This window comes from Rattus norvegicus, chromosome X, assembly GCF_036323735.1.
Source record: "Rattus norvegicus strain BN/NHsdMcwi chromosome X, GRCr8, whole genome shotgun sequence".
Classification (NCBI taxonomy): Eukaryota; Metazoa; Chordata; class Mammalia; order Rodentia; family Muridae; genus Rattus; species Rattus norvegicus.
This window is the reverse complement of record NC_086039.1, coordinates 81,085,568-81,092,821: the sequence shown is the minus strand read 5'-3', so window position 1 is coordinate 81,092,821 and position 7,254 is coordinate 81,085,568.

Here is a 7,254-nt window from a genome sequence, read left to right as displayed (position 1 = left end):
GATTGAGAGTTCATCTTGGTGGATTTTTCCTTTGATGAATATGAAGTGTCCTTCCTTATCTTTTTTGATGACTTTTAGTTGAAAATTGATTTTATCTGATATTAGAATGGCAACTCCAGCTTGCTTCTTCTGACCATTTGCTTGGAAAGTTGTTTTCCAGCCTTTCACTCTGAGGCAGTGTCTGTCTTTGTCTCTGAGGTGTGTTTCCTGTAGGCAGCAGAATGCAGGGTCCTCGTTGCATATCCAGTTTGTTAATCTATGTCTCTTTATTGGGGAGTTGAGGCCATTGATGTTGAGAGATATTAAGGAATAGTGATTATTGCTTCCTGTCGTGTTCATATTTGGATGTGAGGTTATGTTTGTGTGCTTTTGTTCTCTTTGTTTTGTTGCCAAGACGATTAGTTTTTTGCTTCTTCTAGGGTATAGCTTGCCTCCTTATGTTGGGTGTTACTATTTATTATCCTTTGTAGTGCTGGATTTGTAGAAAGATATTGTGTAAATTTGTTTTTGTCATGGAATATCTTGGTTTCTCCATCTATGTTAATTGAGAATTTTGCAGGATACAGTATCCTGGGCTGGCATTTGTGTTCTCTTAGGGTCTGTATGACATCTGTCCAGGATCTTCTGGCCTTCATAGTTTCTGGCGAAAAGTCTGGTGTGATTCTGATAGGTCTGCCTTTATATGTTACTTGACCTTTTTCCCTTACTGCTTTTAATATTCTTTCTTTATTTTGTGCGTTTGGTGTTTTGACTATTATGTGATGGGAGGTGTTTCTTTTCTGGTCCTATCTATTTGGAGTTCTGTAGGCTTCTTGTATGCCTATGGGTATCTCTTTTTTTAGGTTAGGGAAGTTTTCTTCTATGATTTTGTTGAAGATATTTACTGGTCCTTTGACCTGGGATTCTTCACTCTCTTCTATACCTATTATCCTTAGGTTTGATCTTCTCATTGAGTCCTGGATTTCCTGTATGTTTTGGACCAGTAGCTTTTTCCACTTTACATTATCTTTGACAGTTGAGTCAATGATTTCTATGGAATCTTCTGCTCCTGAAATTCTCTCTTCCATCTCCTGTATTCTGTTGGTGAAGCTTGTATCTACAGCTCCTTGTCTCTTCTTTTGGTTTTCTATATCCAGGGTTGTTTCCATGTGTTCTTTCTTGATTGCTTCTATTTCCATTTTTAATTCCTTCAACTGTTTGATTGTGTTTTCCTGGAATTCTTTCAGGGATTTTTGTGACTCCTCTCTATGGGCTTCTACTTGTTTATTTATGATTTCCTGGAATTCTTTCAGGGATTTTTGTGACTCCTCTCTATGGGCTTCTACTTGTTTAATTATGTTTTCCTGGAATTCTTTCAGTTATTTTTGTTATTCCTCTCTGTAGCCTTCTACTTGTTCTCTAAGGGAGTTCTTCACGTCTTTCTTGAAGTCCTCCAGCATCATGATCAAATATGATTTTGAAACTAGATCTTGCTTTTCTGGTGTGTTTGGATATTCCATGTTTGTTTTGATGGGAGAATTGGGCTCCGATGGTGCCATGTAGTCTTGGTTTCTGTTGCTTGTGTTCCTGCGCTTGCCTCTCGCCATCAGATTATCTCTAGTGTTACTTTGTTCTGCTATTTCTGACAGTGGCTAGACTGCCCTATAAGCCTGTGTGTCTGCAGTGCTGTAGACCTGTTTTCCTGTTTTCTTTCAGCCTGTTATGGCGACAGAGTGTTCTGCTTTCGGGAGTATAGTTTTTCCTCTCTACAGGTCTTCAGCTGTTCCTGTGGGCCTGTGTCTTGAGTTCACCAGACAGGTCACTTGCAGCAGAAAAGTTGGTCTTACCTGTGGTCCCGAGGCTCAAGTTTGCTCGCAGGGTGCTGCCCAAGAGCTCTCCTCGGCAGCAGCAACCAGGAAGATCTGTGCTGCCGTTTCTGGGAGCTTCAGTGCACCAGGGTTCCAGATGGCGTTTGGTGTTTTCCTCTGCTGTCCGAGATGTGTATGCAGAGTGCAGTCTCTTCTGGTTTCCCAGGCGTGTCTGCCTCTCTGAAGGTTTAGATCTCCCTCCCACGGGATTTGGGTGCAGAGAACTGTTTATCCGGTCTGTTTCCTTCAGGTTCCGGCGGTGTCTCAGAGGCAGCGGTCCTGCCGCTCCTGGGCCCTCCTCCACGGGAACCCAGAGGCCTTATACAGTTTCCTCTTGGGCCAGGGATGTGGGCAGGGGTGAGCAGTGTTGGTGGTCTCTTCTGCTCTGCAGCCTCAGGAGTGCCCACCTGACCAGGCGGTCGGGTCTCTCTCCCACGGTGTCTCGTGTGTTCTTATTCTTTACCCTTCCACATTCCCATTTCTGAAGTCCAACCACTTCCTCCCTGCCCCCTTGAATAGCATTGATTCTATTATCAAGTCACATAAATTCCATTAACCTCTGTACCCCTCTTCCCCTAAGACACACACACACACACACACACACACACACACACACACACACACACACACACAAATACCCAGGATACACATATAAGAGAAAATGAGTCATATTTACCTGAGTGTGGTTTATTTTGCTTAACATAATAGTTTCTAATCTGATTAATTTTGCTTAAAAAGTAATGGTTTTAATTGTTTGTTTTTTCTTTACAGACCTGAATAAAATTCAATCATGTGCATGAACTGAAATGTTTTTATTGATTCATCTATTGATAAGAATGTGGATCAGTTTTATTTCTTTATTATTGTGAAAACTTAGGCAATGAATATGGATGTGAAAGTGTTTCTATGGTATGTAGACTTGGAATCCTTTGATTATATATCATGTAGCTGTGTCACAAGGTAGCTCTATTTTTAGTTTAGTTTTTTTTTTTTTTTTTTAAGAAACCTCTATTCAATCCTAGTAAGAGCACCAGTGGAAGGGGAAGCCCTGGGCCCTGCTAAGACTGAACCCCCAGTGAACTAGACTGTGGGGGGGAGGGCGGCAATGGGTGGAGGGTTGGGAGGGGAACACCCATAAGGAAGGGGAGGGGGGAGGGGGATGTTTGCCCGGAAACCGGGAAAGGGAATAACACTTGAAATGTATATAAGAAATACTCAAGTTAATAAAAAAAAAAAAGAAACCTCTATTCAGATTTCCATATCAGCTGAACCACTCTACTCCCCTACCAACAGTAAATAATAGTTATTCTTTACCCGTATTCTGCAAACATCTATAGTTATTTTTTTATGTTAGCCTTTCTGACTGTGTTGAAATAGAGCTTCAAAGTATTTTTAATTTGTGTTTCTCTGTTGGCTGAACACATTGAAGAATTTAAAAATTTGGCCACAAAAACCTTTATTGGCCATTTGTGTTGCAGTTTTATTTTGTTGTATTTTTTTTGAGATCTAACTTTTGCATTTGTTAGCACTTTTATTTATTTAAGGTTGGTACTTAATTCTTTGCCATTTTTTAATATACGCAGTATGTTAACTCATTGCTTTACCAAAATTGTTCTCTAATTTTGTAGGGATATCTCTTTGCTCTTGTAACTTTTATGATACAGTTTAATTTCATAATTTAACAAGTCAGGGTCATTTCTCGTACTCCTAGAGGTTTTTCTCCCAGACAGTTCTTCCATGTACCTTTAACTTAGGTTTTTAGTTAGCATTTTCAAGGTGAGAAATCTTATATTGCAGTCTCTATTAATTTTAAGTTAATTTTTTTGCATGACATGAGGTTCATATAAAATTTCATTCCTCTACATGTGCACACCTCTACATATGGATATGAGGCTGGATTCCTTAACAGTCTATATTAATATACATTTATTAAAAATTAAGTGGCTGCAACTATACTTCTAAAACTTGTATCCTATTCCACAAGTTTTTTGCCCATCTTAAGCCATCTCTGTGATCATGGCTATAGTACAATTTGAGATCATGTATTGGAATAAATCCATCACTGCTTATTCAGTTTCGTGTTGCTCTGGCTATTTGTGTTTTTCTTTTTCTTATTTTTTTTTCTGGAGACTATTTGTTTCCATATATGTATTTCGGGGATTTTTTTAAAGCTCTGTGAAGAATGTCACTAGAACTTTTATCAGGATTGTGTTAAACCTGTAAAACAATTTCAATAATATGACAAATATCAAGATATTAAATTCTGCCAACTCGTAAGCAGGCAAAATCTACCCACTGTAGTGTATTATTCAATATAGTTCTTCAAATATTAAACTTTTCATTTAGAGTTTAATACTTCCTTGGTTATGCTCATTCACAAAAATGTTTTCTCAATTTTCTGAAAAAATTTCCTCAAAATATATTTTCTCAATTATGTCCTAGGAGACACCATAATTGAAATATATAAAAGATACTTAATTTCTTATGTTGATTGACTTTTTATCCTGATACTTTGCTGATAGTGTTTGTCAGAATAAATATATTTTGGGTGGAGTCTTTAGGGTTCTATAAGATTGTGTCAAAGATAACTTAAATTTATGTTTTCTTATTTTTTAGCCTTTTCATTCCTTTCTCTTGATTAACTTGGTTATCTAAAACCTTCAACAATATATTAAAAATATAGACTAGGCCCTGTCACTTTCCAAGTTTTTGAGAATATTTTTTCATTTTCTCCACTTCAGTATAAGGTTGCTTATAGATTTCTCACAGATTTTATTACATTGAGATAAGTTTCTTCTACTCCAAAAGTTTTGAGATTTTTATCATGAAAGGATAGACATGGATGCTCAATTTTGCCATATAGCATTTCTACATCAATGGAGATGATCTTGTAGCATTTTGTTAAGTCTACTCACATACTATGTTACAAGTGTTGATTTATATATGTTAAACCAACCAAATACCTGGAATGAAAACAATTTGGATGTGATATATGATCATATTAATGCATTTCTATATTTATTTGTTTTTCACAATATTATCTATATATGTCTTAAGAATACACACACACACACACACACACACACACACACACACACACACAAAGTCCCACTATTATCCTTTGTTTTTTCTTTTTCTCTCCTACCAAGTAACTTCTTCTCAAATCACTATCGTTGTTTCATGTCTTTTTGCAGAACATCAAACATTTAATTGAGATTTCCTTCTTAAATATGGGCAATACAATATGCCAATTACTACCACTGGAGAATAAGATTCCCCATCTCCGTGTAGCCTCAATGTGCCTATAGTTCCTCTGGTCTAGGTGGCTCTTATTACATCTACCCTATCCATAATGGAAGAGTAGTTAGCCCAGTTTTGATTAATATGCACTGATGCTATGAATTCATAAGTGCAACAGCCATGCCATGTCCAGAAGATGGCAATTACAGCATTATTATCCAGCTTTTACAATTTTCTTTTTCTTACTGGATATTTCTTTATTTGCATTTCCCATGTTCCTTTTCCCAGTTTAATGTCCATAAGCCCCCTATTCCATACCACCTCCCCTTTCTTCTATGAAGGTGTACCCACTCCCCAACAACCCACTTCCTGCAATGCCATTCCCCTATACTGGGAGTGTTCCAGCCATGGACAGAACAGGGCTTTGCCTCTCATGGTGCCCCAACAAGGCCATCCTATGCTACATATGTAGCTGGAGCCCTGGGTCAGTCCATGTATAGTCTCTGGGTAGTGGTTTAGTCCCTGGAAGCTCTGGTTGGTTGGCATTGTTGTTCTTATGGTTTCGCAAGCACCTTCAACTCTTTCGATCCTTTCTCTAATTCCTCCAATGGGGTTCCCATTCTCAGTTCAGTGGTTTGCTGCTAGTGTTCGCCTATGTATTTGCTGTATACTGCTTTTAAAATTCTTTCTTTATTTTGTGCATTTGGTGTTTTGACTATTATGGGACAGGAGGGGTTTCTTTTCTTGTCCAATCTATTTAGCATTCTATAGGTCTCTTGTATGTTTATGGGCATCACTTTCTTTAGGGAAGTTTTCTTCTACAATGTTGTTGAAGATACTTACTGGCCCTTTAAGTAGGGAGTCTTCAATCTCTTCTATACCTATTATCCTTAGGTTTGATGTTTTCACTGTGTCCTCGATTTCCTGGATGTTTGGGGCTAGGAGCTTTTTTCCATTTTCCATTATCTTTAACAGTTGTTTAGATGTTTTCTATGGTATCTTCTGCCCCTGAGATTCTCTCTTATATCCCTTGTATTCTATTGGTAAGGCTTGCATCTATGACCTCTGATCTCTTCCCTAGGTTTTCTATCTCCAGGGTTGGGTCCCTCTCTGTTTTTTTTTTTTTTATTGTTTCTATTTCCACTTTTAAATCCTGGATGGTTTTGTCCATTTCCTTCACCGGTTTGATTGTGTTTTTCTGTAATTCTTTAAGGGATTTTTGTGTTTCCTCTTTAAGGGATTCCATTTACTTGTGTTGTCTTGTATTTCTTTAATGGACTTATTTATGTCCTTCTTAAAGTACTCTATTATCATCATAAAATGTGATTTTTAAGTCCAAATCTTGCTTTTCTGGTGTGTTTGGATATACAGTATTTGCTTTGGTAGGAGAACTGGGCTCTGACGATGACCAGTAGTCTTAGTTTCTTTTGCTTAGGTTCCTGTGCTTGCCTCTCACCATCAGGTTGTCTCTGGTGTTGGCTTGTCTTGCTGACTCTGAAACTGGCTTGGCCCTCCTGTTGGTCTATATGTCAGCACTCCTGTAGACCTGTTTTCTTTCTGCTGGATCTGGGAACAGAGAACTCTGCTCTTAGGTGTGTAGTCGCTCCTGGTAACTGGCTTTCAACTCTTGGTGGAGGTAGAAACCTGAAGGGTCCTGCCCCTGACTGCTCCTAGGTCCCTGTGCCCAGGGGGCACAGATGACACTAGGTGATTTCCTCTTTGGTCAGGAATGTAGGCAGAAAGTTTTTGTCAACTCTGGGTTTTCAGGAATATCCTCACTTCTGAGGGTCAAGCTCTCTCCCCCAAGGGATTTGGGTATAGGGAGCTGTGTGACGGGTTCAGTTCAGTTAAGGGTGCAGCCAGAAAACAACAGGTTCCTGTCACTGACTGCTCCTATTTTCCTGTATCCAAAGGTACTTTGCAGTTTCCTCTTGGTTGTAAATGTGGGCAGCAGTGGGCCACAGTGGGCAGAAGTGGGCAGAAGTGGTATTCTGTCTTGAAATCTCAGGATTGTCCACACTTCTGGGTGTTCAGCTCTTTCCCCCATGGGATTTGGGTACAATTACTACTACTTTTGAATAAGTCTTAAATGGTTTATCATTTTAAAAAATGAAATAACTATGCCATGTTTCTATGGTTTAGAAACTCAAATTTTTACATGTTGCTT